Below are 21,765 nucleotides of genomic sequence, written 5' to 3' on the forward strand. Positions count from 1 at the left end.
AAAGAAACAAACTCAAATTTATCATAAAATTTTGAAGGTATTATACCTGGAAATATAATACAATTTAATATTTATTGTTTTCCTGAATAGTTTGTTTTTTTCATAATCATAACATTAAAAAGTAATGATTTTTAAAACCAAGCCCCATAAACCTCTCCCTAATCTTCTTCATTTTAGCCTAGGTGCCAAATATTTTCTTCATTGTGTGCCAGGATATAAAAACACTGAGAAGTGTTGTGTGAGGTTATACTACAACTTAGTTACAAACTATATTTCTATTACATATTTTTCAAAACTGCTCATATAATTGTAACTTTTCTGACTTAGGAAAACAACTGCCTCATCCATTTCCATTTTTATGAAAAAAGGGAATCTCTGCAAGGATGAATGTGTGTTTACAACTAGTAATGCTTTCTGTGGTCACTGCACTATTACTGAGTACAAACTATTATGTGACTTTAAACCACAGAAGCATTTAAAAAATACTGGAATTAGTAATTTTAAGAGACTTTACTGCTGGCTAGAAGTCCCAGTCAATGTTTAGCTATCCTACCACACCTCTGGTGGCTCCAGGTGCTGAGATATGCAGCCCGACGAGAAGAGCTGAAATAATCAAGACAAATTTGAAACATTTCCTCTGAACTCAGATAAAGTCAGAAGGAGCATGTGAGTCCTAACTGGGCCACAGATTCACCAGAACATTTCCTCCCTCTTTCTCATTCCTTTTCATTGGTCCCATATTTACCCTCTCTAGGACATTTTCTGCCTACTCTTGCCAGGTAACTCCTTTCCTCAGTGCAATTTCTTCTTTTTAAAAAAGATTTTATTTATTTATTTGAGAGGGAGGGAGAGAGAGAGCGAGAGCACTGGAGTGAGCACGGGAGCATGGGGGGAGGGTAGAGGGTAAAGTAGACCCTCCATTGAACAGGGAGCCAGACTCTGTTCCATCCCAGGACCCTGAGATCTTGACCTGAGCCCAAGGGAGATGCTTAACTGACTGAACCACCCAGGTGCCCCCCAGTGCAATTTCTTCTTAACAACTAAAGAATAGTCAATAACGTAAGCAAGGAGGTCTCCACTTCATCTCCTCTGGAACTGCAAGTGGAAGAGCCCCCAAATAGGCAGGTGGTTAATCTAGTAAGTCAGGCAGAAAAAGCTGGTGGAGACACAGGGGAGTGAAATGGTGTGATTGTTGCTTTTGGAGGCTGGTTTCCTATAGTCCTTAAGCTCTGAAGTAACATCTTAAGAATTTTTTTTAAAGCCTTCCTTCCCCAGTAGCACTCTTCTACAGAGAATTGTAGCCCAGCTCTTCACTTTGGAATCCCCAGCTCTCCCTGAAAAGCTCCCCATCATTTCTTCCCTCCAATCCTCACACTGTGTCACATGCTGGCCAGAAGCCACATCATCCCACAAAGATGGCATTGGAGGACTCTGGCGGGCAGGAAAGGTAGAGAAACAGGACAGTTTAGAGAGTCTTTTAGAAAACTAGCAAAATTTGCTCTATATCTGTGAAAAAATTTTATTCACTGCTGTCATATTTCTATAGCACATCCAGTGAATGTTAGCACTGCAGGGATACAATTCTGTATGTCTTCCACTCAAGCAAGAAATTTCTCTTTCTAAGCTTATATATATATATATATATATATATATATATATATATATATAATCTTCATTTGTATCTAACAGCTTCTGCTAACAAGTCAAAAACAAATGTTCACCATCATTTGTCTACGATTTATTTATCAATCAACTGAGGGTCAGAGATGAAAAATTCAGTTCTCCAATCATGAATATATTTTTTAAAGATTTTATTTATTGATGAGAAACGCACAGAAAAAGGCAGAGACATAAGCAGTGGGAGAAGCAGACTCCCTGTGGGGAGCCTGATGTGGAACTCAATCCCAGGACCTGAGATCATGCCCTAAGCTGAAAGCAGATGCTCAACCACTGAGCCACCCAGCCATCCCTCTAATCACGAATATTTATATCCACTCATACACACATACTTATACATCATATTCCACGCACTGAGCTATGCAGTGGAAAACAATGGAGAATGATACAGATATGGTTCTATACTTGTCAACCACCATCCCTCGTAATTCAACTGACTCTGGAGAGGGACTGCGATGCTTTCTCAATGTATTTTTTTCTGGCAGCTCCATTGGTAGGAGAAGATGATGTTCCATAGATTCTTGGTATATACTACATCTCTTGGCTCATCCTTCACTATCTTATTCTTTAAGCATCAAATCAAGTCCTGGAAGGGACCTAGGGGTACATGGGGAACAAAAATAAAATTATGTTTTTAGGGCTGAGGTTTAAGTGATTAGGAACCTACCTGTGGCAGTTTATTGTCCTCTATCGAGCAGGTGCAAGAGTGAGCTGAGAAGCAAGAGCAAGTTGAGAGCTGGGGTCAGCACTGGTTACTCACCCCTGGTCATCCCAACATCCTGGGGGAAGGAGGGCAAGGAGGAGGCTTAATTAAGCCCAGTTAAGTTAGATGGGGCTGGAGTGGGGGAAGCAATAAAGGACTGGGGTTGTCTTGGCTCCCAGCCTGTCACCAATCTTAGGTAGCTTGAGAACAGAGGAAGAGAAGCTAATCTGGCAGGGGAGTTAGAGGGGCCTCTAGGAGAACTAGCGTAGAAAGCAGTGGTAGAGAAGGATAAAGGAGGTTGGGGAGCATTTACACAGGAAGAAATGAGACTTGGGAATCATATTTCTCTAGAACTTGCTGGAGCTACAGTCATCTGAGGGAGTTTCTGAGCTTCTAGGAACACTGGTGCCCAGGCACCATGCTTACAGATTTAGTCACTGGTTGGTGGGACGCCTGAGCACTGGTTTTGGCTGCAAAGCTCCACAGGGGGTTCTAACATGTAGCCAAAGTTGAGATCAAATAGCATCACCAGAACTGGAGCTCATTGGAAACCCAGAATCTTTAGCCCCAGATCTACTGCGTTACAATCTGCATTTTAACGAGATCCCTAAGTGATTTGTATCTCCACTGAGTTTGATAAACACTGGGCAAAAGGAAAGAGGTCTGAAGGCAATTGGGAACTGGCTCGAGGTGGGGCTGGGTGTGCCTCCCCCTCAGGTTTAGCCTGTCTTCCCTTTTTCATGAATGACTGACCCCTCTGTGCTCCCCCTTTGTCATCTTCTGCGGCCTGTCAGGCTGGAACAGCTCAGGATCTGGAGGTTTGTTCAAGGAAAGCTGTGAAAGCTGCTCCAATGGATCCAGTGGCAGGGGGGAGAGGCTTGAGGCCACAGAGGACCTGAGCGGCTGATGCCTCGGGAAGCTCCCAGGAGGCCGAGGCCCATGGCCACGGGGACATGCTGCTTGTCTTCCCCACAGAACCTCCCTGAAGCTCCCACTCCGAGGAATGTGGCTGGCGGGGTGAGTGCTCTTGGCCACAGCTGTCCAGTCCAGATGCCGGCAGTTCCTTCAGGTTGTGTAAGCCCTGGTGATTGCCAGGGAAGAAAGAAAGTGAGGAAGGGGAAGACTAAGCAAGGCGATGGGATGCTGTTGTGCTGTCTGTGCCTTTACCGAGCACCGGCAAGGGTGACTTGGCTCAGGACTGGCAAGGAGAAACCATGCCTCAGATAGTTTGCTGAAGAAAGAAAGGAGAAGTAGCTTATTTGCCTGGCTCCCTGAAGTTTCCATTTTTCCCTGGTCCAATTTTACCTTCAGGGGAGCTGACTCTTGCACTTTGGATTGCTTCATCCTGGCTTCCAGGCTTTTCAGGATGTTGGATCCCATACTTGGTGGGCCAGTGTTTCACCCACAACCCAGAGAGGCATGGCAACCAAGAAGAGGGAAAGTGGGGGGTAGTTGGGGGTATCTAAGAAGATGCATAAGTCTGTGTTTTAAAACTTTACCCTTTTCCCCCCACTTAGATCCACTCCTACCTTCCCAATATCTGCAGTTCCCAAACCACAATATGGGGCTTCCCCTTTCTTCCTTGGGAACAAAAGTGTCCTCACTCTTTGCCTGTAAGGAGAAGTTCAGGTCCAACCTTCTTCAAGGCAGGTAATCATGATCTCCTGGAAGAGGAAGGCAAGAATAAAAACTAGGAACATTCTCCACTTCCTGGCTGGTCTCAAGGCAGCTCTTCATGCTGCCACCAGGTGGAGCCATTGCATCCTCTTATTTTTTCCAGGAGGCTGACTCTTCAGCAAATACTCATTTTGTGATGTCTTTCGTAAGTTAATGGGAGCCACTGAGACATTTTAGGCAGAAGAAGGGCATGCACAAAATCAAATAAAAAAAAAAATCTAAGGAGGATGGATTGAAGGAGGCCATAGCAGAAATAAGGAAAATTGTTAGGGATTTATTGAAATACTCCAGGTAATAGGTTACCGTAAATTTGAATTTGGGCTGTAGTAGTGGGAATAGAGAAGAGGCCACAGGAGAATATAGCACATAAAATAGTTAGGCCTTGGTGATGAACTGATATAACTTGATATAATTGGGTGTATATCTACCATCTTAATATGTTTTCTATTTGGCCCATAAATTTAGTTCTATTTCTCCTCCTTTTTTATCTATTGGAATATCTAAACATCTTTATCCTTCCAATGTTTTCTTCTATTGACCTATTGGTTATACATATTCTACTACTCTTTTAGTGTTTATGTAAGGGATAAAAATATTCAAATTAGACTTAGTCTAATAGATATTGATTTTGTCAATTGGTTTTCCTTTTTATTAGCATCAATGGCTGGATCATCTGTGGGTTTAGTTCTATTATCTTTTTTCCCCCACTTAATTATGGACTTGGCTTGTTACGTATCATCTTGTTGTATCCAGGAAACATTAAAAAAAGATAGGTGGAGCCTCCATATGATGTGATCTTCCACCAGAGAGGGTTCCCTCTCTCTTCTCTTAGGCGGATAGAATGAGGACGTAACAGGGTTTGAGGAAGGTTGAGGCTGGGTTGCAATCTGTCTTTGCTGTACTTTCACAGGAAGGGCCATTTTGTCCTTTCGTTGAGGACCATGCTAATCTCTGTCATCAGCCCTAGAGAACTGAGGACACCTGCTCTGTTCTTTAGAAGTTCTCATCCTTGCTCTAGCGCCTCCTGCTCTCTGCTGCTCCTATCAAGTATCTGGAGAGAGGGAGTGGCCATGGGCTTGAGACTGGCCTTCTCTGCTCATGGGTCTTATTTCCTGAAAGGGGTAAAACACTCTGCCTTCTAGAAGCTTTCTGGATAGCTCTTCAGCCTCTCATAGAGCCCCAGCACTTAGCAAATGTCACCTAGGGAGGAAAGGTTATGTACTTGAGGCACATCAAGTTTTCCATTTGTTATTTTTGTCCTAGTCTCCTGTAGAATTAGCCTGGGCCAAGGTCAAGCCTGTTGTCTCCACTCAGGACTGACAAATCCCTGTGGGGTATGTGTGTATGCTGGGAGATTGGTGACTGATACTGTCAGCACATCTCAGATCAGTTCTCCTTTCCCCAGAATCTTAGCTCATCTGGTTTTCTCCAAGTCCCTTTTCCTGTTTGTCCTTTGTTACTGAGCTGTTCTGACAGTGGCCACCTGACTGCTGCTTCTAGTTCCTGTTATTCTCTGAAAAACATATGTGATATCTTGGCTTTGGCCAACATTCAGAGACTGATTTAAAGCACATTTCACTGGAAATCCCCAAGTGAAATTTCAGTGAAAGGAGAATATTTTTGAAAATCAGAGGGAGGGCAGCCCCAGTGGCGCAGCGGTTTGGCGCCGCCTGCAGCCTGGGGTGTGATCCTGGAGACCCGGAATCGAGTCCCACATCAGTCTCCCTGCGTGGATCCTGCTTCTCCCTAAGCCTGTGTCTCTGCCTCTCTCTCTCTGTGTCTATGAATAAATAAATAAAATCTTAAAAAAAAAAAGAAAATCAGAGGGAGAGATCAGTTTGTGACTTGTTTCTTGGGAGTTCATTTCTCTCTGGATCTACCTTCAGAGTCCCCACCTGCACTAATACTTATTGTGCACATCATACTAGGTGCCGGGCTCACTTCTAGGTGCTGGGCATGTAGAATTTAACAATTCAAAATCTCTCAGCCCATGGAGAACTTATATTTTCTAGCAGGGGAGGAGGAACAATAAACAAATACATGTATCAGATAATGTCAGGAAAAGTAAGAAGGGGTATAAAAACATGTGAATAGGATGGAGAGTAAGAAGACAGACGTGTAGTGATTTTAGATAGAGGAGTCAGGACAAGTCTCTCTGGGAATGTGACAGTTGAGCAGAGATTGGAACTATGGGAGACTGTGTATGTCTAGGGAGAAGAATGTTCTAGGCAAACAGGCCAACCAACATAAGAGCATAAGAGTGAACTTGGCTCATCCTAGGAAAAGCAAGCAGGTCATCTTGGTCAAACTGAATAAGGCAAAGAGTGAAAGGAGATAAAGCTGAAGAAATAAGCAAGAGCCAGGTATTCTAGACCTTATAGGACTTGATAAGGAGTTTGAGTTTATTCAAAATGTTACAAGAAGCCACTGAAGCAGGGGTGAGATAAGATCTAACTTCTGCTTTAGAAAGAGCATTCTTTCTATCTGAAGAGCTGACCACCGAGGAGTGAAAAAGGAATCAGGAGTATGGGTGTAAAACCATTGTCATAATGTAGGTAGACGAGGATGGTTTCTTTGGTCTAGATGATAGCAGTGGAAGTGGGGAAGTGTGATGGATTTGAAATAAATTTTGAAGGTAGAGCGAATGGAAATTTCTGATGAATTAGATGTTGGGTATAAAAAAAGTAAAGGTCTCATATTTTGATTCTGAACAACTTGTTGAGTATTTGGGCCATTTATTGAAATGAGTAAGGCTGGAGGGGGCACTGATCAGGGTGAGGGTTTCACCAAACACAGACAGCTGGAGACATGAGGTGGGAATTCAGGGTCGGATTGGTGGTAAAGATGTGGGTATGAGATTCTTCTGTATCTAGATGTCTGTAAAGCCTGGTTGCTACCGATCCAGGATAGTTGGATATGAAGAAAGACTTCATATGAAGAAAGACAACGATATGAAGAAAGACTCGGAGTCTCACTGAATTTTAATCTGGGGGACAGGGGTACCGAGACTCAGACTCAAAATGGACTTGGACCCCGAGGCTTTGTCTCCTCCAGTTTTTATTAAGAGAGCTAGCAGATTGGCTATAGGAATGATTAACTTTGGGAAGCAGAGAAAAACATGTTTACTTCAAAAGGTAAAAGAATAATAGGCTATTGACTCAAGAAGGGGGGAGTGGAGGAGCCATATCTGAACAATGTAGTCAAGAATCAGTGTGTGGACTCAGGACCTCCTGTGTCCCCAGTGTGCTGAGGACTATGAGATTCAGTTCTCAGACACACTCTGCAGCTGGTTCCTCACACCTGGTTCTGAGTGAGACCATCTAAGGGGAGGGAGGTTCATAGGAGGATTGAAGACTGAGCCCTGAGATGCTGGAAGAAGAAGGTGGGTATCTGAACAAGATCAAGTTCAAGGGAATGGTAGGGGTGACCACTTAATCAGTGTGGGTTGAAACCACAATGAGAAGTAAGAAAGTGGGGATGTAAGTATAGACAACTCTATTTAGAAGGTTTGTGGTAAGGAAAAGTTGAGAAAAGCAGCAGCAGTTGGAGGGGATGAGGGGCCTAGAGAGGGATCTTTGCCTGCTTACAATGAGAGGTATTGCAGCGTGGTTCCAGGTTCAGAGCTCAGGACTGGTTGGATAGAGCTTGCTCCTTGCTCCCGGCAGGGGGCACTCGGAGGAGACTTTTGCCTGAAAATATCCCTTGGCTAGAAGGGATGAAGCCCATTGGCTGGGGCGGCATAAACAACGCTGCTGGGTGTCTTGCGGGGAGCAGATCTCCATTTTGTCCTGAAGCTTCATAGTGAATTTTTAATTTAAAAAAATATTTATTTATTCATGAGACAGAGAGAAAGAGAGAGAGAGAGAAAGAGAGAGAGAGGCAGAGGCACATGCAAGGAGCCCAACGTGGGACTCGATCCCAGGTCTCCAGGATCACGCCCTGGGCTGAAAGCAGGCACTAAATCGCTGAGCCACCCGGGCTGCCCCATAGTGAATTTTTAAATGACATTGTTTTAAAATAATCTCTACACCCAATGTGGGGCTCAAACCCAAAACCCCAAGATCAAGAGTCACATGTTCCACCAACTGAGCCAGCCAGGTGCCCTTCATTGTGAACTTCTAATTGGGTAGTAGTCAGCAACCACACATGTGTTATCCCCCAGTTATTGGTGAAATTGGGTCTAAGCAGCTGATGTGTGGTTTTGAAGTCTACAGACTATGACAGGGCAAGGTGAGTACAGGGGCAAAGGGCACATTCATGTCTCTCTCAAGAGAGGAAAACAAAGAAGGACCTACTGGTGCTATTCTCTCCATCTCTTTCCCCTCTCTGCCTTTTGAAGATGATGTAGAAGCAGGCCCTCTGTACCCTCATCATACGTGAAAAGTTGACATGGACTGATCTTCTGTGAGGTCATGAGAATCCCACCAGAGAGTATGATTAAAGCACTCGAATGAGAATAGAACATCCCAGTTATCTTGTGTCATTGTGGAAATTGTATTAAACTACAATCATGGGCAACCTGGGTGGCTCAGTGGTTTGGCACCGTCTTTGGCCCAGGGCGAGATCCTGGAGACCTGGGATCGAGTCCCATGTTGGGCTCCCTGCATGGAGCCTGCTTCTCCCTCTGCCTGTGTCTCTGCCTCTCTCTCTCTGTCTGTCTCTCATGAATAAATAAATAAAATCTTAAACACCTACAATCATAGTGTGACCTTGATTGAGTGTGTTATCTTTGGACCTAAGTTTTGTCACCTACAAAATGAGAGTTTGGGCAGGATAAGACAGTATCTAAAGTCCCATTTGCTTAACAGTTTCTAGCTCTATGATGTCTAAATTTTGAAGTTGTAGTGTGAATAGAGCTGGGGTTCTCAACCTTGGCTGCACAGTAGAATTATCCAGAGGATGGATATTTATTTATTTATTTATTTAAAAGATTTTCTTTCTTTATTCATGAGAGAGACACACACACAGAGGCAGAGACACAGGCAGAGGGAGAAGTAGGCTCCATGCAGGGCCCAATGTGAGACTCGATCCCGAGACTCCAGGATCACACCCTGGGCTAAAGGCAGGCATTTAACTGTTGAGCCACCCAGGCGACCCTCCAGAGGATCTTTAAAATTTCCTGAGGCCACAGTGTAGGTGTCATATCCTCTGTTCATAAAGCACTCCCAGCTGATTGCAACATGCAGGCGCTGAGGCTGAGAAGCACAGCATGAGAGCCTGGCTTCTCTCAGTGTGTTCAGGAGCCAACATAGGCATCCCTTGGTTGCTAATTAGACACAGGGACCCACTGAATTAGAATTTACATTTTAGCAAGATTCTCAGGTGACTCCCTAGCAAAGCAAAGTTGAGGAGGCTGTTTAGAGCTCTGCTGACATCTACTGGAGACAGCGAATTTGGAGTTCCCTAAAATGAGTTTTAAAATCAAATTGCAGTATCAGGTTGTCACGGTAGGAAGTCTAATTTGTGAAGAACCAGCTTTGTGAATCCCAAGAACAATGTCTAAGGGGAATGGCCATGCATTTCTCAAGAGTAAAGAGAGAATACAAGAAACATGCTAAACATACTCTGTTTATTAGAAAACAAAAATGAAAATCGCTGATGATAGCACTTCTGTACGTGTATGCCAAGATTTAGCTTTATGCAATGCAGACTTTCTTGTCAGTTTAATTTCTGGTATTAAAGAGCACCAGAATTAGAAATAATTCGAGTGTTCCCTAGTAGGGGAATGGTTAAATAATTACATCCACTCAATGGATTTTCAAACAGATACAATGAGGATTTGGATACATGAAAGAAGACTTATGTCAATAGTTAGCAAAAAAAAAAAAAAAAAAAAGGTACACACTTGTATACAATCTGATGACAGTTTTACAACAATAAAAGACAAGCCCAGGGGTGCCTGACTCAGTAAGGTGGAGCATGGAACTCTTGATCTCTGGCTTGTGAGTTTGAGCCCCATGTTAGGCGTAGAGATTACTTAAAAAAATCTTAAGAAAAAACCCAAAACAACAAAGAATGAGCCCAAAACTATGAGAGAAGATGGGAATGATTTGCATCTAAGTGTTACTAGTGGTTATCCATGAGTAGTAGATACCTTTCTATTATTTTCAAAATATTTCTATAATAAATATAGTCTCTTATAATTTAAACCATCCCTCCAAACAACCCAGAATTTGTATGTTAAAAAACCCTCCTGTCTTCATGAACTGTCCACAGCACACTTACTACAACATTTTAGTCTCCTACCAGTATCCTCAAGTTTCATGGAAATCTGATTGAGGGACACACAATCATGCAGCATGATGGCCCCTGATAATGTGTACAGCTCGCCTACGTGGCTCGATGAGACTGTGTCCCAGTTTGCATTCTCAGCAGATCAAATTCCACCTCAGTGATGCAAAGCAATGGATGTCTTGTGTACGTGATTCCCTCTGAAGCAGGCACAGTAATGACTGCTCACGTGTACAGGCATAATTGCTGTTGAGGAAATATAATTAAAAAGAAAATCGCCCAAGCTGGTGAAGGGATTCAGGACAGCACCTCTACCCTACATGTGCCACTTTGGAATGTGGGTCATTTTGACCAAAGGGATTCAAGTCCCTGCGGGCTCAAGAGAAACTTTTGCCCATCACTTAATTACACAGAAGAATCTAAATTGGGGATCTTACCCAGAGGAAGGGCTATCAACAGAGATAAATTTTATCTGAGTGACTCATCTGTATGGTAGGGCAAACATCTCGTTACTAAACATCTCTTATTGCCCTGTGAGGTGCATCCCTTTCCTCTGAAGTCCCAGACCTTTACCCTTTTCTGTAGTTCAGGATGACATACATACCTTGTTTTCCTGACCGTCTTTGGAATTTCCATGTCTATGTGGATTCCCTTTGTGTTCACTATTTGATCTCCTGTTGGTCTGCCTCGTGTCTATTTGATTCTTAGTTGGGCTGGAAGGACCTTTGAGGGGACACGAATTCTCGCTCCATGATGCTAGAAAATCTCTCCACAAAAATAGGAGAGAAAAAAACCCATTAAACCAGAATTCAGTAAGCATCGCAAGCAATCCAAGGGATTGGAAAGACGAAAGAAATCTCCTCTTTTATATAGTTAAGAGGATACAGCCCTTTACAGATGTGCTGTCTAGATAATAACTAGTCCTGAAGTAAGAGGATTTAGCTCCATTTGTCTGTCATATGCAGTCCACCCTAAATTCACCTGGTAATTGGGATAACCACCTGCCTTAGCTCATTGGCTTTATTTACCCAGAGGAGAAACATACTTCTGTCTTTGTGACAGGAGTTTTACCATTTAAAGTGAGGCATGCACCCAAGTTGGGCTTCTACTTTTCTAGAGATCATGGCTCTAATTCCCTCATGTTTACATTTCTCGAAAGACATTCCTGGGGCCTAAGGCCAACTGTGGGGGCTGGGATCCAGCCTAGGCCTGACCTCGGGACCTGGAATTCCCTGAGGGAATTTGCTCCTTCTGAATTTGTGGAATTAGTGGGACCTTAAAAGTTGACTCTAGATCTAGGAGAGGCAGACTGCAAGATTTCTGTTCCTCCGTCAGTGCTGGAACCTAAAAGGAGACACAAGCACATTCCGAAGGGGCTGTCAGCACTGTTTGTCAGCTGTAAACTCAGTTAAAAACATGCAGCTGTGGGTGGTTTCCTGTGCAATGCGTACCTTAACCTGGCCTTAGGAGTGAATGGCCTTCACAGTTGAAGAGGCCTCGCCTCAATTCAGAAACACCTATTGCTACTGCCAGTGGAAGCTGAAACCATCAAAGGCCTCATGGTTGCTGTTGAGAGGCCTCTTCCCTCTGATTATGTCTCTGAGCCCAATTCTCTACATTTCCCATCTGAGTGACCAGAAGCTGCTAATTTCTTATCTACTTGAGCCTCCGCTGCAGCTTCCTTTCACTAAAGTTGTATAGATTTGATCTGTCCAGGGCTCGCCGCCCCCCCCCAAATCCTTCAGTCCCTGATGATGTAGCCCACTTGGCTCCTTCTGTGCATACATGTTTGCCCGAGGCAATCTGATATATCCTCAGGAATTTTAGGATCCCTAGGCCATGGTGCATGGCCGAGCACCATTTTGACCTGGCAGCTGGTTCTGCTCAGACATCATACCCGGGTCCTCTTACCAGCCTTCTGTTTTGTTCCTGAATCTAACTAAGCCCCTATTTCATACCAGGTCAGCATCTTGCCCAACCAAGTGCCTTTGGCTGAACGACTACATTTATAATCTACCTGGGATTCTATTTGCTCTAAAATCTAGCCTCCCACTTTACAGTTACTTGGTTGCCCTTGAACCACCGTGCTGAATCCAAGCTCCTTTCCTTGGTGCTGAGAGCCCCGACACTCCTCCCGGGTCCTCTGCAGAGGCCTCTTCCCAATCCTAGTTGGCTAGTTGCTCTAGCCTGTCAGGAGTCCACTTCTCCTTTTGCCATTCTCTATATTTTTTCCATTCTATTGGCCCTTCCATCTATCCCTTCCCAGTGAGGACACTGACTGAGCTTGGCAGTGGGAATGGAGTGTTGTGTTAAAGGTTAATGGTCTATTTCAGGATGAAATGCAACCCTGAAACCCTGGTTGAGACTTGGGTAATATCTTTCTTTAGAATCAATATGATAATTAGTGACTAACAATTGTACTTTTAAGAAATGTACTCATTACCCAAATGATACCTAGTCATTATAAAATTAGAAATTATGTTTAGAAGGAACAGAAATATCCACTTATAATCTACTCAGCTGGGCTCAGTAGTTTCCAGTGCTATCCGTTCATCATTATACGGAGATATTGTTAAGAGTACATGTTTCTGGTCTCTAATACAGAACTGCTGAGTTAAAGTTTCCAAGTGTAAGGCCTGAGAATCTGTGTTTTAATTTGTTTTAAAGATTTTAATTTATTTGAGAGAGAGCGAGCGCACAAGACGGGGAGAGAGGAGGAGGGAGAGGGAGAAGCAGGTTCCCCACTGAACAGGATGCCAAACATGGGGCTTGAAAACTCAAGCTAGGGTGTCTGGTACCTTTACCACCTTTACCTTTATTTGGAAGTTAAGGACCTTCTCTCTTTTAATGACTCAGGGAAGAGAAGTTCCAGGGCTTGTCCTCATTAGCCTGTATTTTACGTTGTGCCAAGGGATCCAGGTACTTAGATTTGATCAGATTCACTTCTTTGACATACATGGGTTGGAGTCAGCACCACTTAAAACACATGCAATTGTTTCTCTCTGAGAAGGGGAAGTTCTATTAGCAGAAGGAGGGGAAGGACATTTGCTGATCAGACGAAAACCACAGAGACGCAACACACACTGCACAGATGGATCTGCTTCCCACTATTTTCACTTAATATTGCATACTCATCACATTTCATGCCATCAAGTATTCTTTGAAAATCTGATATTTTATTGCCACATAGTGTTCTACTTTATATGAACACTGTATTGGTAATCTATTGCTGCATTACAAATTACCTCAAAATTTAGCAGTTTAAAACAACAAAAAAATTAGAAGTCTAGCAGGAACCTCAATAACACACCTTTATGTGAACTCTTCCACCTTTCCTATCTCACCAAGCTCACTTGCTCGTGCTTCCTGGGATAACCTCTCCAATAAACTCCTTGCACCAAGTGCTTAACTCGGGGTCTGATTTCAAGGAAATACTAAATAAATCAGTTTGGTTCTAAAATTACATAGCAATCATTCTGTTGAACTAAACTGGTGAAGTTCCAGAAAAGACCAAGGATTCTTTGCTATCCTATGAAGTACATGGGACATGGTATATATAACCCGTCTTATTGTGCTTTTGGGTTAAAGAAACATCACTTCCTTATTTCCTTTACTAAACACATTACAACAAGCTATGTTAATAGATACTAATAGAAACCACTGCCTCCCAGATAGTTTTCTAAGCTATATATTTCAAAGGATCACAATAGTTTCTCCTCCAGAAAAAAGAGAATAGTTAAGATCCACGATCTGTGGCATCTTCTCTCCTGGGGAACCAAGGCTTCTAGCTCCTATGGAAGGTCAAGGCCACTAAGCAATGGGATGTCTCCATTTTAAGCAGGAAGAGCTTACACTGACCACACCATCTTTGGTCCAGATGTGGAACACACCAAAGCTACTATTCAGGACAATTTTCAACTTCGTAATGTGTCAGTCCTAATACAGTACAAAAAACAGTCTAAAGTCCTGTGGGTTGGCCATGTACCAACCCCCAGCACTTTATGCACAATCCATTGCTAGGTACATGGCTTCAATTCAAATCTAAATCACTTTGGGTTTATGGGAGGAAGAGAGGTAAGGCATCTGCTCCATAATGTCCTTTGTCCTTTCTGTACATAGTTTTACAAGTTATGTGTATGCCTTACTTTATGCAATGGAAATCTAAATGAAAAAGTTCTGAGCAAATCATATTACTGTTTAAAATCACTATACTTGGGGGGGTGCCTGGGTGGCTCAGAGGTTGAGCGTCTGCTTTCAGCTCAGGGCAGGATCCCGGAGTCCTGGAATCGAGTCCCACACAGGTCTCTCTGCATGGAGCCTGCTTCTTCCTCTGCCTATGTCTCTGCCTCTCTTATGAGTAAATAAATAAAATCTTAAAAAAATAATAAAAAAAATCACTATACTTGGGACGCCTGGGTGGCACAGTGGTTGAGCAACTGCCTTGGGCACAAGGCGTGATCCAAGAGTCCTGGGATCGAGTTCCGCATCAGGCTCTGCCTCACTCTCTCTATGTCTCTCATGAATAAATAAATCTTTAAAAAATAATAAATAAAATCACTATACTTAACTCTAAACTCATCAAGTTATATATGCTAATTATGAATAGCTTTATGTATGTAAATTTTTTGGAAATAAAATCACTATAAAAATGGAGGAGGAAGAAGTTTATTTACTCATGAGGAGATGGGATAGCTTTAGATTTAGACTTTATTCTCATTAAAATTTTCAACATTCCAAGTCCAAAGCCAGTCTTTGGTTCAGCTGTCTGTCAAAACCTTTGTGTCAGAACTTAACTGAAAACACATTCCCAAGGGAATGACAGGGAATTGACAAAACTATATAAACTTGCTGTGACTCGGTATATATTAAAAAGTTAAGATGAATGTATAAAAAGACACTAATATTTAAACACTGAATATTTTAGTGAGGTAAAAAATACTTCTATCATGTAAGTAACCAGTCTAATTTATGTTTGGATTTTTCACATAGTGGATTTTCTGCTGAATCACAAATTATCTGTATTACTAAAATGAATTGACATAATTTTAGCTAAAGGAAAACAAAACAAAACAAAAAAAACCCCACCAAACAGAAAAACCTTAGGAATCTGGTAAATATTTGTACCATTAGGGTAGGCAAATGAAAATAAGAGGTTTTTTTTTTTTTTTTGAGATACAATTTTTTAAGAGTCCCCATGACTAATTTATTTATATTTTCAATTACATAAATAAATGAATTTGGCATATTTTTATTTGCCAAAATACAATTAACTTGAATATATGAGATATTTGTATCATAACATGAACTAAAAAATTCAAATGGATGTGATGGAATACCAAGAAATGGCTTGTTTAAAAAAAAAACAAAACAAAGAAATGGCTTGTTTGTATGAGCATAGTAAAATTCAACATAATCATATTAGCCTAACTTATATTCTAAATATTTATATATCTATTTTATTGAAGTATATTTGACATTGAAATACAATTGTAAAGAAATTTCTCAGACTCCATTACTACTCCATCTGGGTATCTGAAGTCCCTTGATTAAGAGCCCCCGGTTTAGGTCATTCTTCTATTTCTTGGAAGTCTGTCTGGGATAGTTGGTGAGAATCAAGTGGAGGGCCCTGGTAATCCAGAATTATCTTCCTTCTAATGCTGGACTATCTGGTAACCTAAAGATCATAAAACCATCTTAGAGGGCCTTGACCTCTGAGAGATGAGTTCATAGCCAAGTCCACAGCCAAGTCCACGCTGGAGGTTACTCTCTTACCAGTGGATTCTGCATGGAAAATGTTTGATTAGAATTTCTAGATCAAACCTTCCATTTGTGAGGTCAGAGGCCTGTCTGCTGTCCTGCCTGTGCTCGGCCAGATCTTAACCTGGTGGTAGATCAGAAGCAAGCTTTATTTCAAGCTCTGAGATAGAGAAATCTCAGTTTTTCTGCTTTTCACTCTACTCTTCTGCCCCTAAATCCCCAAACTCCTCTCCCTGACATACATACTACATACACCCTCAGACCCCACACATACACTTGTGCTTAGGAGTAGGAAAATGGACTTGAGCACACAGTCCATTAAGTATAGGCCTATAATGTACTTTTTCATGTTTGATATCTAATGCTTCCAGGTGTGGGTTATCCTGGAGAAGAGCTAAATATCTTGACAAATACTCTTCTTTCCTAATACTCTCTTCTTTCTCATTGAAGGCTAAACACTGTATTCACAATTTTTAAAAAATATTTATTTATTTATTTACTTTAGGGAGAAAACATGAGCAGGGGGAGGGGCAGTGGGAGAGGGAGAGAGAATCCTCAAGCAGACTCCATGCTCAGTGTGGGACCTGACATAGGGCTTGATTCCAGGACCCAGAGATCATGATGTGAGCTGAAATCAAGATTCAGATGCTTATCTGACTGAGCCACCCAGGTGCCCTGAATTCACAATTTTTATAACGAAGCCATATCATCTTTTTCTAGGTCTAACACTCAGATATTTGAGTAGTTGGCTTTGTCCTTAAAATAAAATTTATGAGTTTTTCCCCTTCCAGTCCTCCCTTTAGAAAACACCCAAGAGTTCATTTTGCATTTTGGGTAGTAAATTTAGGATTATAATCATTAAAAAACAATATGTGAATATGTGAATAGAGCAGATTTCCAGCATAAAATCTGTCAATGGGGTAGAGATCATTTGTTTCAGTAGCTTTTGTTTTGTTTGTTTTGTTAACTCTCTGGCTGTTGACAAAGGGTCAGTTGTTAGAATTTGACATCGAATAATTTTTCAGGGTTAATTTTCTTCCTCTTGTCTAATTTTTTTTTTAAGTTTGGAGTCATTGTATGAAGATTATTAGACCCATCCTATCCTGGCAAGGATGCTGTATCCCAAGGATTCTGCTTCCATCCGAAGGACAGCTCTTCTGCACTTTGCCAATTTCTGTGCTCCTTCTACCGACCCTGAGTTTTTATTTAGAAGGTCAAATGCTTGAGAGATAACTTGATAAAACAGCCAAGAGGGACATGAAGATCTGAACTCTTTGGTCTCCTTTGGGCTTTGACCTGAATCCCATGTACACTTGAGTTTAGCAGGCCTCAGAATGACCAAAGACAAGAAGCTAATTGGCCTTTGCCTTCTCAGAAAGGTCCTCTTTCTCAAGTTCTCTGGACCATCAAGCTTTCTCCAGCAATCTGAAGTGCAGTGATTGAACACAGCTTAATTAATGATGACAGGAGGCAGCACTGAGTACGTATGGTGTTGGGGAGCATACACTAGCTATATTATATGCAATCTCATTTCATCCTCAAGTAACCAATAAGATCATTACTTTAATTTATGGGTGATGAGGTCTATACAACTCCCCGGGTAGAGCTTTTTCCTAAAGTCTGTGTCTCACACCCATAGGCTGCTTTCTGAATGCCCCAGTAAGAGTAAAAGCTACCATTTATTTAAGATCTGTTAACATCCCAGGCACTAAAATAAATAAATAAAAATAAATAAAGTCCCAGGCTCTGTAACAGCAGCCTTAGGTAGGTTATCTAACTTGGCTACTTCCCCATCACCTTATTAGTTAGCTAGCATTACACCATTTGCTTATGAGAAAATTGTTTCCTCAGAGAGTTTGAGTTGCCCAGCTAGTAAAAGAGAAAATATTCAAACCCAGTATTTCTGATTGAAAGAAAAACATTGCCTTTCCAAGGCTATTAATTATGACCTTGCTTTCTTAGCTAAAAATTAATATATGAATTCAAATCAGATTCAGTGTGCAATGGGGCCTTGCAATAGCTTATTTGAAGTCATGATTGTCCTAAATGAATAGGGAGACATGTTGACTGACCCCTATTCACAGTAACCTCTTGTCCAATCTCCTGCATGCTTCAACCTGATAGATATTAGCTAGCTGTTACAAAGGAAGCAACGAGATGAAATAAGTCATCCCTGTTAGGCTGTTGTGTCTGTTGAGTTGTGTTTTGTTTCCCTCTGGTGTGAACAATGGACTGCCTCAAATTATGGAATGCTTCAAAGATTTTCCTGTTTTCCCGTTACTATTTTTATGTGGAATTTTAACATGTAATTGCCAACTTGACAAGAACTCTTTTTTTCCCCTCTCTCTTCTTGAGCAGCATACAAAAGATCCAAGTTTCCTATTGGCTCCCCTCTTCCTCTCCACAGCTGATTCAAAGCCTCCCTTTGTCTACACTATAGACAATTCAGCACCATGTGATTGCTTGTCCATTTCTTTTTTCCCTTTAATAATTAGCTTTGTAAAGGAGGGTAATTAACCCCCAATGGAACCTCTAATTGGTGGGTTTCTTGCTGGGCCCACTTTCTTTTTTTGGGGGGGGGCACTTTCTAATTCCTCTGAAATCACATATTGGGTAGGCATCCATGCACCCCAGGAGTAAAGGGAGTATTGGTGGAAGGAAGAGAGATGGAGAGAGCCCATGAGCTCACCGGGGAAGAAGGAAGAGGTTACAAACCCATGGATGCTGAGACCTCCCTGCCCTCGTTCAGTTATCTTCTGGATTATACATGAGGCAGGTGGCCCGGGCTCTGAGGGGTCCTTAAAGTAATGGCTTGGTGGTCTCCTCACCAAGATTGCTTTCCCTGGACTGACTCCTGGTTTCTGACCCCAGGGTAGATTAAGGTCTGTGCCATCTGGGGCACCTGGGTGGCTCAGTGGTTGAGCATCTGCCTTTGGCTCAGGGCATGATCCCTGGGTCCTGGGATCGAGTCCTCATCATGCTGCCCACAGGGAGCCTGCTTCTCCCTTTGCCTATGTCTCTGCCTCTCTCTCTCTGTGTCTCTCATGAATAAATAAATAAAATCTTAAACAGAAAAAGACCTGTACCTATCCACTTCCCATTTTTAGCTAGAGCCTGGGCACTGCTTCCTCTTTTACGTCTGTGACCTGAAGAAGAGGAAGCACGGGAAGAGGAAAGGTGACTCCCCAGAGGAAACAGAAGCTGGGCTGCCTCCAGAGGCTTAAGTAAGACTTAGCACTTCTTGGAGCAGAGAGTGGACATCCCGAGGGTAAATTCTGGATCTTAAATGTTTGAGAATCTGGGGGCAGAGGAAAGGACAAGGAAATCAGACCAATAGGATCTGGTCAAAGAGGTTGCAGCATTATGATTAGGGGACCTGTGTCCTAGACCCAGTGAAGTGGGTGAAAAGGGTGACATTTCTGCCCATAGAGGGTTCACCAGGGTGCCCTCAAGATGGATGAGAGGTTTTTATTAAAATTTTACACCAGGTTACTAACTTCAAATATGTTGATCTTCCAATCCATGAAATACTCAAATTTTCTAAGTCATTTTTGCTGTTTATTCATTTCTGGGCACCTTTTCCCATGTGTCAGGAGAAAGGGCACAAACACAGCACGCCCGCCCCTGCAACAGGTGTATTTACTCTTAATAAACCACTGATACCAAACTCAAGTAGGCACAGACGGCCTGCATTCGGCCAAGTCTCTGAAGGTGAGTTTCTTCCTTTGTAAACGTGGGAGAAAATACCTGCCTCATCTTTTTTATAGGGTGCTGTGAGGGTTAAATGGGTTAATAAATTTTTGTTCATTTTTTTCAAAAGATATTTATCAAAAGTCTATCTTGTGTCCAGCTTCTTCCAAACTTTGGGGTTCTCAGTCAACGTTATAGACAAGGATCCTGACATCAAGGCATTTATAGTGCCTAACGCTGCATAGCTGAAGGCAGACGCTTAACGGACTGAGCCACCCAGGTGCTCCATCACTCTCATTTAAAAATTTAAAAATTTTTTGGTTACAGTTATATTTTAGTTCCACGGGCAAGACAGAAACTTATAAAAATAATTTCATCTTTCATGAATCATTTATTAAAAAAATTTCAATGAAGACGGTATGTGGGTGGGCTTTTGACTGAAATAAGTGCTATTCACATTGCAGCAGAAAATGTGGTGGTATTTTGTGTCATTTGTGCCTTCTTGGCCCTGGAGACTGGGGAACACCATAAGCATGGGAGGTCAGCCACACGTGTTACTGAGCCTGGAAGTCCCTCTTGATCTGGTGTTTTTGAGGTATCTTGGGGGTGGAAGTATGAGTGTGTAATATGTATATGAGTGTGTGTATATTTGTGAGAGTGTGTCTGTGTGAGTGTGCGTGTGTATGGGGAAAGAGCAGGAGACACCAAAATCCAGGGGAGACTGTGGAGTCCTCCAGCCTCAAGGAGTTTCTCTGGTGGTACAGAGGGTTGTTTCCTTTGGACCAGAAGTCAGCATCCTGGTTGTATGTGTGTGTGTGTGTGTGTGTGTGTGTGTGTGTGTGTCACGGAAGGGGATTTGTCGAGGGCCGACCACATAGCCTGGCAAAGTACAAAGCTGGGGTTCGAGACAAAGTCTGCTTTTCAAGAGTCGTGCTGTTGGGGAGACTTTGGCCTCTGAGACGGCGCTCGTCTCTAAGTTGTTACCTGTGTATTTTCCTGAATTATATCATGTTAAAGAAAATTCTATGTGTTTGTATAAATATTTATGTGCATTCTTACTGGTTAGGGCCCTATCATAAAACACACAAAAGGGAATTTGTGAAAAGGGGTGAGTGAGCACAGTTTAATGGGGAGTGGTTATAAAGGCGGGGCCGTGATAAAAGGAAACTAACTTGGTGAGACCCGTGGTGCGGGGAGACACTGCTTGATGGCCCTTGTAGCTGTTAGCAGAGGAATGCAGCCGCTGCCTGGTCCAAAGAGGCTCTGATCTCTGCCTCTTCCATCTCTTGCCAATGTTCTCCATTCTGGTATCCGGCCAAAAACTGAAGGCAAAGAACCCCTGGTGATGCAGGCACAGAGCCGGTGGAGAAGGGTGGGGAGAGGTGGAGAGTAGACCTGGAGGGGAAGGTGGAGAATGTCCATGACAGGACCCGGCCACGTGTCAGGCTCTCAGCGAGGTGCTGTAGGGGCACAGTAGGCGAGTCTCGGCCCCTTCTAGAAGAACAAAGTCAGTAACTCTGGGAAAGCGTGATAAAGACTAGAGCTAGATTAGCATCACCGTCTGGATAGTGGCTGTCTTATGACAGAGCAAATGACAACTCCAAATCAATTGTGAAGCTGGAATCCTTACACGTAACATGGCTTTATTCAACAGTGGTGGTTGAGCCAAAAACCTGATATTGATATGCAACACCGTTCTTGTCTCTTTCTCTGACGGGATCCTGTTAGGGAAGTGGAGGCCCTGACTCTTAGATATTTGGCAACCTGTTCTCCTTGTCAGTATAAACTGTTTTGCTAAAAGCATTAAAAAGTGTTTGCAGGGCACCTGATGACTTGGTTGGTTGAGTGTAAGCTCTTGATTTCAGCTCAGGTCATGATTTCAGGGTCATGGGATTGAGTACCACGTTGGGCTCCATGTGGGGTGTGGAGTCCACATAAGATTTTCTCTCTCCCTCTGCCTCTGCTCCTCCCCTCCTCTCAAAAAATAAATAAATAAGACAAAAGGTGTCTGCAGTAACAGAGCAGAACGG

At 42.6% G+C, this 21,765-nt stretch overlaps 1 long non-coding RNA gene across 3 annotated transcripts; it reads right to left on the minus strand.

Moving 5' to 3' along the window:
* Positions 1 to 1,849: 1,849 nt before the first annotated feature.
* Positions 1,850 to 16,069, minus strand: LOC112652783 (uncharacterized). 3 transcript variants are annotated; one of them, XR_004814834.2, is made up of 6 exons: positions 15,998 to 16,069; positions 13,102 to 13,306; positions 10,893 to 11,055; positions 3,910 to 4,044; positions 3,134 to 3,461; positions 1,850 to 2,274 (listed from the first exon to the last, which is right to left on the minus strand). It is a non-coding gene; the product is annotated as an uncharacterized LOC112652783 (long non-coding RNA). The 3 variants fall into 3 exon arrangements; XR_003131716.3 differs by lacking the exon at positions 3,134 to 3,461; XR_003131715.3 differs by having other exon boundaries at positions 3,134 to 4,044.
* Between the last annotated feature and the right edge of the window lie 5,696 nt (positions 16,070 to 21,765).

This window comes from Canis lupus, chromosome 4 (assembly GCF_003254725.2).
Source record: "Canis lupus dingo isolate Sandy chromosome 4, ASM325472v2, whole genome shotgun sequence".
NCBI classification, from domain to species: domain Eukaryota; kingdom Metazoa; phylum Chordata; class Mammalia; order Carnivora; family Canidae; genus Canis; species Canis lupus.